The following is a 10,477-nucleotide window of genomic DNA, read 5'->3' as shown; positions in this document are numbered from 1 at the left end:
CCATTCTTCTCACGATGACAGGTGAGAATGATCTGTCATCATCTCAGTAAGAAGCCTTTCCCTAACGGCCAACAGTCAATGGGATGGCGAATGACATATCTTTTATATGCCACATCCTTACAAATGGCTCCCGATCACTTATCGTCTGCCACACAAGCTACACAACATTGAGCAACAATCAAATCGAACAAACCGGACAGACTCACTCCTTCTTACTTCCGCTCCCAGCATGCATCCATTCTTTTTCTTTTCACACACATCATTCCTCTCGTTTAGGAATCATTCTGGCACTTCTCTCCTCCCATACTTTTCTTCTATCACTCTTTTTCTTCTACTCGTTCATAGACACACAATATATATAATATATAATACAATATAATATAATACAATAAACGATATATATATATACACACATATATATATATATATATATACATGTGTGTATGTGTGTATATATACATATGTATGTGTGTGTATGTGTGTATATTTACATATATGTGTGTGTGTGTGTGTGTGTGTGTATATATATGTATACATACATACATACAGATACACGTTGGCGTTTATTTTATATTCTCTCTACGATTCACGCACACAAACACACACACACACACACACACACACACACACACACACGTAATACTCTACATACAAGATGAACACTCAAATGCTGTCTCTCACTTTCTCTATCTCTTTCTCCCTCTCTCTCTCCTCTTCCTTCTCTCTCTCTATCTATCTATTTATGCATACACACACATACGCACACTCACTCACACACACAAACACACACACATACACACACATACGCACGCTCACTCACACACACAAACACACACACACACATACACACACACACATACACATACACGCACACACACATATTTACATATATATTCACACATAAATGTACGCACTTACATCCCAATAAAACATTTCACCATCACTCACACTCAGATTTTCATATTGCAAACGGTCCGGCTGTTTGCCTGTCTATCTGCCTGTTTCTGTCAGACACACTCTCTCTCTCTCTCTCTCTCTCTCTCTCTCTCTCTCTCTCTCTCTCTCTCTCTCTCTCTCTCTCTCTCTCTCTCTCTCTCGCTCTCTCTCTCTCTCTCACACACACACACACACACAATTCTCACTCTAATGGTCAAATTCTGTTTCTGTGTCGCTTACTTTCCCTCAAAGACAAAATTCCCTTCTTTCTCTCTCTCTCTCTCTCTCACGCACACACACTCATAAAAACATTACACATACACTCTCATGCACTCTCTGTATATGCCATATACACATTCTCTCCTGTCTTTCTTAGCCCCTTTCCAATTCCTCTATATTTTCTTTCCCTGTCGTTGTTATATGTTGCTATATTGTCAAATGTCGGCGTAAAGCAGCGTGCAAAATGATTCAGTGTTATAGGTTTTATAACTTTACAAGTTTCAGTTCAAATGTTGACCGGCTGATCTCATTTTTCATCTCTCTGGAGTTAGTTAAAACACGTAGCAATCCTGAGTAAATATATTTTCGTACAATGTTTTACTGTTATTATTTTTACATCCCTCATGCCAGAAACTGTTGTGTTGGAAACAATATTATTCTTACCGCTCTAAGGGGGTGAGCTGGCAGGATCGTTAGCGCGCCGAGCAAATTGCTCGACGGTATTTCATCCGCTTTTACGTTCTAAGTTCAAATGCAGCCGAATTCGACTTCATCATTTATCCTTTCGGACTCGATAAAATATAAACGAATTGACCACTGGGGTCGATGTAATCGACTCACCAGCTTCCGCCAAAATCTAATATCAATATTATTTCTACCTACCTACTGCGGTGAGCTGGTAGAAACGTTAGAACGCCGGACGAAATGCTTAGTGGTATTTCGTCTGTCTTCGCGATCTGAATTCAAATTCCGCCGAGGCCAACTTTGCCTTTCATCCTTCCGGGGTCGATAAATTAAGTACCAGTTGCGCACTGAGGTCGATCTAATCGACTAGCCCCCTCCCCCATAATTTCGGGCTTTCTGCCTAAAGTAGAAAAGAATCGTTAGCGCACCGTGCGAAGTGCTTAGCGGCATTTCATCCGCCTTTGTTCTGAGTTCAAATGCCACTGGGGTCGACTCGACTTTGCCTTTCATCCTTTCGGGGTCGATAAAATAAATATCAGTTGAACAATGGGGTTAATATAATTGACTTACCCCCTACCGTCAAATTTACAGCCACTTTGCCAAAATCTGACACTTATATTATATTGAGCCCCCTAAGGCGGCGAGTTGGTAGAATCGTTAGTGAGCCGTTAGTGTGTGTGTGTGTGTGTGTGCATAGATACATTTGCGATGGGCTTCTTTCAGTTTCTATCAATCAAATCGACTCAGGAGTCTTTCGTCGGCCCGAGACCATAGTAGAGGACACTATTTCAGCTGGACTGAACTTGTAACCACCTTATATAAGCCATCGAGTATCTTGGCTATTTGTCTTCCCCAGTTTACTGACTTCTCATATGTTGCCCACTGAATTTAGCCTTTTGCTTATGCTGCTGGCTGCTCATCTAAGGACTTCAACGTTTGTTGGTCTGGCTATACAGGGTTCATTTACCATACAACTTAGGAACTACATATCAACAACATTGACACGTTTTTGCATTTCCTATGTCTATCTTAACACGCTGTCTGTTACTGTCTTCGCAGAACTGGTTACGTATTGGTCTGATTGCACCAATGACAAATATTATGACGGAGACATCCTTTGATTGTCATAATAATTCTTACAATTTTTGACAATTTCTCTTGGCATGATTAACATCCCAGAGACTCCTAGTCTTTCTCATCTGAGTTAGAAAATAATGTAGCTGTAAAACATTCCTGACTCTCAAGAAAAATCGACTCTCAGACTAAGAGTTCGAAAGGTATCAAAGTTCTGTATGCAAACCATTTTTTAATGTCAACTCACCTCTTAGCTTTCCAGCTCGCTTTTCAATACAATATCATAGGAATTAAGTAATGTTATGCGGATTATTAACACACTATTCTATTTCTCATTTTTATCTTGTGTGTGTGTGTGTGTGTGTGTGTGTGTGTGTGTGTGTGTGTGTGTTTGTGTTATGGTAAACATTAGAAATTTGTTAATATAAAAGATAACGCAAGGTGGAAAGCTGGCAGAACCGTTGGCACGCCGGACAAAAATGCTTAACGGCATTTCGTCCGTTCTGGGTTCAAATTCTGTCGAGATCGACTTTGCCTTTCATCTTTCCGGGGTCGATAAAATAAGTACTAGTTGAACACTGGGGTCGTTGTAGTAGATTTACCTCCTCCTCCAGAATTACTGATCTAGTGCCAAGATGTGAAACCAATATGGAATACAACGTAAGGCGGCGAGCTGACAGAATCGTTAACAAGTCGGGGAAAATTCTCAACGGCATTTCGTTCGTCTATACGTTCTGAGTTCAAATTCAGTCGAGGACGATTTTGCCTTTTATCCTTTCGAGTTCGATAAAACATCTACAAGTTGAGCACTGGGGTCGATGTAATTGACTTTCCCCTCCTCCTAAGCCTGCTGGCCTTCTGCCAAAATTTGAAACCAATATAGTGCATTTGATATTTAGCTAAATCTCTGTTTCAACTATAGTAAAATGTGGGGGAAGAATGTTTAATTTGTAGAGTTTCGACCTTATTGTGTCTTGATCGAGAATCCTTATGATGTAATGAGTTCTAAGTATGACCATTCCGTTTTAGTTTTTGAGATTACAATGTCTCTAAGACGAAAATATTTTTTCGGTTGTCCTTCTTCCCTGATCAGACAATGGTCCTCTCCTAACCTAAGTCCAGCTATGGAATATATGGAATATATGAGAGAACTGCTAACATATCTGAGCAACATAGTTCTTACTCTCACACATCCCCCCCCCACACACGCACGCACACATTCATACACATCCAATACAGCTGACAGTAACACCAGTTCTTCTCCCTGCCTTATCTTCCGTTACTATAGTGGTCTCTATCCTTAGCCACCGAAAACTACGTTGTTGATTTGCGAGAATGTGAGAGAAAGGAGGCAACACTAGATGCTGCTCGATGATTTATCGTTGATAAATACTTCTTCAGCAGTCTATTGGTAGCTGAAGGATCATGACTTAATGGCGGCACTTTCGGTGTACTCATTTTGTAGAAATTGGCCGGAAATTAAAGCATTCAGTGATTTTCTCCTCTGTGAAGGGAACATGGTTCTCATTTTTCTATAGATATTGTTTCCTGGACTAAATGTTAAACTTCCATTACTCTTTTACTCTTTTACTTGTTTCAGTTCTTTTCACTGAGGCCATGCTGGAGCACCGCCTTTAGTCGAGAAAATCGACCCCGGGACTTATTCTTTGTAAGCCTAGTACTTATTCTATCGGTATCTTTTGCCGAACCGCTAAGTTACGGGGATGTAAACACACCAGCATCGGTTGTCAAGCGATGGTGGGGGGACAAACACACACACATATATACATACACATATATACGATAGGTTTCTTTCAGTTTCCGTCTACCAAATCCACTCACAAGGCTTTGGTCGGCCCGAGGCTATAGTAGAAGGCACTTGCCCAAGGTGCCACGCAGTGGGACTGAACCCGGAACCATGTAGTTGATAAGCAAACTACTTACCACACAGCCACTCCTGCGCCTATTATATATTTTATTCCAACCCTATTTAAGTATAGGTACATCTCATACGTTTTGCAGCTCTTACTGTTTTCTATTGTATATCTACGAAATCTTGTGGCCAAGCTCACTCGGTAGAGCATCGGAATTTTAAAGGCTGTGTGCTGACAGAATCGTTAGCACGCCGGACAACGTGCTTAGCGGCATTTACTCCATCTCTTTATGCCACCGCTATAATCGAACCGATTAATTCTTTGTGAGTGAATTTAGTAGACGAAAACTATGCGGAAGCCCGTTGCATACATATGTGTGTCTGTATGCATATGTATGTGTATGTCCTCTACCCATTGCATAGCAACTGATGTTGGTTTGTTCGTTTGCTCGTGACTTGGTTCGACCAAATAGAACCATAGAATAAGTACCAGATTAAAAAAGATTGCTAATACCTGACTTGATTTGTTTGACTATTAACTTTCAATGCGGTATCCAGCATGGCCGCAGTCCAATAACCGAAACAAGTGATACAGCAAAAGGTAAACATATAACTCAGACAGGAGAACTCATAAATATGCACAATATATAGATTATAACACTACAAGGGTAGTTATAGCACTCATACTGACCCTTCATCGGTTACGACTTCGTGGGTCCCAGTTGATCCTATCAATGGAACTGTGAAATTAACGTGCAAGTGGCTGAGCACTCTACAAGCACTCATACCCTTAACGAAGTTCACGGGAAGATTCAGCACTGACACACAAATCAACAAGGCTGACCTTTGAATTACAGGTATGTACTGTTCGTTTTTTTTTTTACGTAGACTAACTTGAATACAATAGAAACATCAGAGCCACCACAGAAACACAACATATATATACATATACATATATATATATATATATTATGTACAAGATAAATGGGTGATAGATCGGTCCTCCCGCGCCGACCTTCCTTTTCTTATTTCTGGAGTTGGCAATTTTTGATGTGTATCATGTGTTTTTGTGATGGAGGGAGTAACAGTTGTGGACAGCATCGATAAACATAAGTTTTAATTTCGCCATTGTATGGAGTCAAAGACACACAGATTTGTGGTCGATACTACAGCGACATCACGCGATCAAAATAACGGTACTGAATAACAAAGATATATGCAAAAACGATCTGTATATATATATATATATATATATATATATATATATATATATATATATATATATATATATATATATATATATATATATATATATATTATTTTGCTAAAATAGCTTGAAACCATGGTACGGAAAATAGATTGGTAAATGTTTTTATTTTTCATTCCCTTTCGAAATTATCTCTATTTTTGTGGTATGGAGTTTTTTGCTGCTCTTTCTAGCGGGTTAGATGTCCTATTATAGGCATTTCTGTATTTTGAATGAATATATATATATATATATATATATATATATATATATATATATATATATATATATATATATATATATATTGTTGTACTTGGGGATGGTCATATATATATGTACTCTATTCTTTCTATGTATCTCCCTCTCTTGTTCTTCTTCCTTTCTGTTTTTCTCTCCCACACTTTCCCTATTCTTCTCCTCTCCCCTTCCCCCTTCTCTCTCTCACACTTCCTTCTAGGCTCTCTCATTGCTCACATGTGACCAACGGCTATCCATCTTCTTTTCTTCCACTTCCTTCCTAAAGACAAGACGTGCTTTTGCCTGTCTCTTCTCAAAGCACGTTTTTCCAGCGTTCACCACTTCACATCGTCTTGGCTTCACAGCTCTCACCGTTTGTTTTTACCGTTTTGTTCTCACTGTCCTGCTTTTGTTACCACTTTCACCCTCCGCAAAAAATCCCAAATTTTCTTTACTTTGCTTTGCGGGAAGGACTGTTTTAACGAAGTCGCGTCTTGTCCTTACCTTTGAAACGCGGATTAGATAAAACAGGGGACAACTGATGAAGGGGATGTTCTTTATGTTGCCTGTCTCGTTTCTCTATTTGTTTCTTTCGTTGTTCGAAAAAAAGTTCGTTTTCTATGCTTTTGTTTTTTATGTTCTCATTTCTCATTTTCTGACGTTTTATTTAATTTCCTGTACCCATATATACGTGTATATATACATATATATGTAGGTATGTACATATATATATATACATATATATATATATATACACACAGAGGGGGAAAAAGAAGCAGAGAAAAATGTAAATATATAAATACACACACATATATATGCCATATATATGTATATATTATATATATATATATGTATATATATATATGTATATATAAATATATATATATATATATATATATATATATATATATATATATATATATATATATATATATATATATATACATATATATATATATATATAAAGATATATATATATATACATATATATATATTACCATATATATATATATATATATATATATATATATATAGTTTCAAAAAAATACAAACAACAATAACAAAAAAAAACAACAAAGTGAGGACGTGATACGGATAGTGTTATTGGACGCTCGGGAAAGGAAAGAGAGAGCGTATGACGTTTCGGGCGTAGCCCTTCGTCGGAAAGATGGAAAGTTCGGAGAATGGAAAAACGGAGAAAGAGGAAAATGGTACCGATGCCCACGAGGTTACATTGTGAAAAGACCGGAAGAGGAGGTAGTGGGGGAAAAGTTCTTTCTAAGACAGGAGAGTGAAAAAGGGAGATGAATATATGTGCGTGCGTGAGAGTCTGCGAGTGTGTGTGTGTGCGTATGTATGTGTGTGTGTGTGTGTGTGCATGGTTTGGTGGTTTATCTGTTAGTGTGTGTGTGTGTGTGTGTGTGTGTGTGTGTGTGTGTGTGACGTAGGGGAAGGAATTAGTAGCTGGAATAGTTAGTGGATGCTTATGGACAAAGTTAAGTGGAAGGTCAACAGGCGGTTTTTGAGTATGTGTGTGTTCGTGTGTGTGTTTGTTTGGGGTTGTAGGTGTTGGGTACGTGTACGTGTGTGTGTGTAATTTGCATGTGCGCGTGTGTGTATGTGTATGTTTTTGTGCGTACGTGTGTGTTTGTGTGTATGTGTATGTTGTGTATATGTGCGTTGCTGTGTACGTGTGTGTGCGCGCGTTTCCTATTGTATGTGCGTGTGTTGTTTATGCCCATGTGTGTGTGTGCGTGTGTGTGTGTATGTGGGTGTGTGCGTGTGTGTGTGTATGTGCGTGGAAGTGCGTGTGTGTGTAGGATTGTGAGTGTTAGGTACGGGTGTGTGTGTGTTTAGGTGTGTTTATGTGTGTCTGTGTGTGTGTGTCCGTGTGCGTGTGTGTGTGCGTGTGTGTGTGTTTAGGTGTGTTTATGTGTGTCCGTGTGCGTGTGTGTGCGCGTGTGTGTATATTTTTTGTGCGTGCGTGTATGTGTATATTGTGTATGTTTTCGTGCGTGCGTGTGTGTTGTGTATGTGAGTGAGTATTGGTGAGTATTGTGTATGTGAGAGGTGTGCGTGTGTGTGTGCATGTGTGTATATGTGTATGTGTGTTGTGTATGTGTGTATGTGTGTGTTTGTGTATGTGAGAGGTGTGAGTGCGTGTGTGTATGTGTGTGTTTATGTGTGTGTGCATGCGTATGTGTGTGAGAGCGTAAGGATGTGTGCCAGGTATGTGTGTTATTTTGTGTGTGCACTCCTGTGTGTATGTGTGTGCATGTGTATGCGGCTGTGTATGTAGGCGTGCGCGTATATATGGGTGTGTGTGTGTATAGGGCTGTGTAAGGTGTGTGTCTCTACCACTGTGCGTGTGTGTGTGTGTGTATGTGCATTCGTCTATATGTGTGTGTGAGGGCGCGCATGTATGTTTGTCATGTATGTGGGCGATATATATGTAAGGTGTGTGGGAGGTGTGTGTGTAGGTGTATGGGAGGATGTGAGGTATGTGTGAATGGGGTTATGTATGGGTTGTCAGGTGTGTGGGAGGTATTTGTGAATGGGGGTATATGTGGGTTATGTGTGCAAGGGTGTGTATGATTGGGTATGTGTGTGTGTGTGTGTATGTTTGCGTGATTGTTAGCGTGTGTGTGTGTATGCGCAAGTGTGTGTGTGTATGTGCGTTTGTATAAGTGTGTGGGCGAGTCTGAGCGTGTAAGTGCATGCATATGTGTTGTGTGTGTGTGGTGTGTTGGGGGTAGGTGTGCTTACATGTGTGTGTATGGGTGTGTGTATTTTTTGTGTATGGGTATGTGTGCGTGTAGGAAGGGGTGAGATAAATTGTGGAAAAATGTAGTGAGTGTAATAACAAGAGAATAATGGATATAATGTAAAGGGGACGAGGGGGGGGGGTTAAAAAAATAAAAATAAAAAATAAATAATAAAGAAAAGTGTTGCATAGACGTAAAGGAGGGAGTCATAAGGAGGAGGGGGCTGTGTTGAGTCCGAAGAGGAAAGAAGAATTAAGGTTAAAAATATAGCGTTGCTCCAAGTGGAGTCGCGAGGGAGTGGACCCATGGTGCAGGGCGAGGCCAAAAACGGAGATGTTAGGGGGAGAGTGGTTGGCCAAGTGGAAGTGACGGGCGACGGGGGAGTCCGAACCTAGCCGAACGTCCCTTAGGTGTTCGGTGAAACGGTCGGCCAGCCGGCGGCCCGTCTGCCCCACGTAGAGTTGGTTGCATAGGGTGCATTTGATGCAGTAAATTAGGTTGGAGGAGATGCAGGTGAAACTGTGTAGAATGTGAAGAGTTTGTAGGTTCGATCCTGTGACAGAGGTAGTGTTGGTGATGAAGGGGCAGGTGTGACAGCGGGATCTGGAGCACGGGAAGGAGCCGGGTGGGGTGGGGAGGAAGAGGAGAAGGTACTGCGGACCAGTAGATCGCGTAGGTTGCGGGCGCGTTTGAAAGAGGATAGGGGTGGGTTGGGGAAAATGGGGTGGGTGGTGGGATCGAGCTGGAGGCCCGACGGAAGGCCCGTTGGATCCTCCGATGAAGGGGTAGGGTGGCAGGGTGGAAACGGTTCGACGAGCGCGGGCGAGGGCGGATTGGACAAGGTGGGAGGGGTATCCTCGATGCATGAACAGACGAGCAAGATACTAGGACTGGGTCTCGAAATCCTGGTCCAGGCTGCACAAACATCGGAGGCGGAGTAACTGGGAGTAGGGGATGGCCCGTTTGGTGTGGAATGGATGGGAGGAGGAGAAGTTGAGGTAGAGGTGGGAGTCAGTGGGTTTGAAGAAGGTGAAGGTAGTTAGAGAGTTGGAGGGGGGTTGATGGAAAGAGAGATGTCGAGGAAGTTAACAGAGGTGTCAGACATGGTAGAAGTAAAGTCAAGAGTAGGGTGGAAATTAGAGAGGAAGGAGATGAAAAGGCAGAGCTGTTTGCGGGAGAGGGAGGTGGCTCCTATACAGTCATCTATGTAGCGACCGTATAGTTCTGGGGTCGGACCGGAGAATTGGGAGAATACTTGGGCCTCAATGTAACCAACAAAGAGGTTGGCGTAATTGGGCCCCATTCTCGTTCCCATCGCGACCCCAGATTCCTGTTGGTAGGTATCTCCGGCGAACGTGAAGCAGTTGAGGGTGAGGACGAGTTCTGCCAGACGAAGCAGGGTAGGGGTGCTAGGTGTGGGGTCAGGGCGGCGGTCAAGGAAGTATTGGAGAGCTGAGAGACCATCGTTGTGTGGAATCGCGGTGTATAGGGATTTGATGTCCAGGGTGATGAGGAGGTGTGAGGGGCCGGGAGGGAAAGAAAAGGAATTGAAGAGGCGAAGGGCGTGGTTGGTGTCGTGTATGTGGGATGGGAGGGCAGCAACTAACGGGGATAGGATATGGTCGAGGTATTTTGAAATGAGTTCGGTGGGGCAATTGAAAG

This window comes from Octopus bimaculoides, chromosome 3 (genome assembly GCF_046866305.1).
Source record: "Octopus bimaculoides isolate indiv1 chromosome 3, ASM4686630v1, whole genome shotgun sequence".
In the NCBI taxonomy this organism is placed as follows: Eukaryota; Metazoa; Mollusca; class Cephalopoda; order Octopoda; family Octopodidae; genus Octopus; species Octopus bimaculoides.
The sequence above is the reverse complement of the archived record's forward strand: the minus strand, read 5'-3'. Positions refer to the sequence as shown.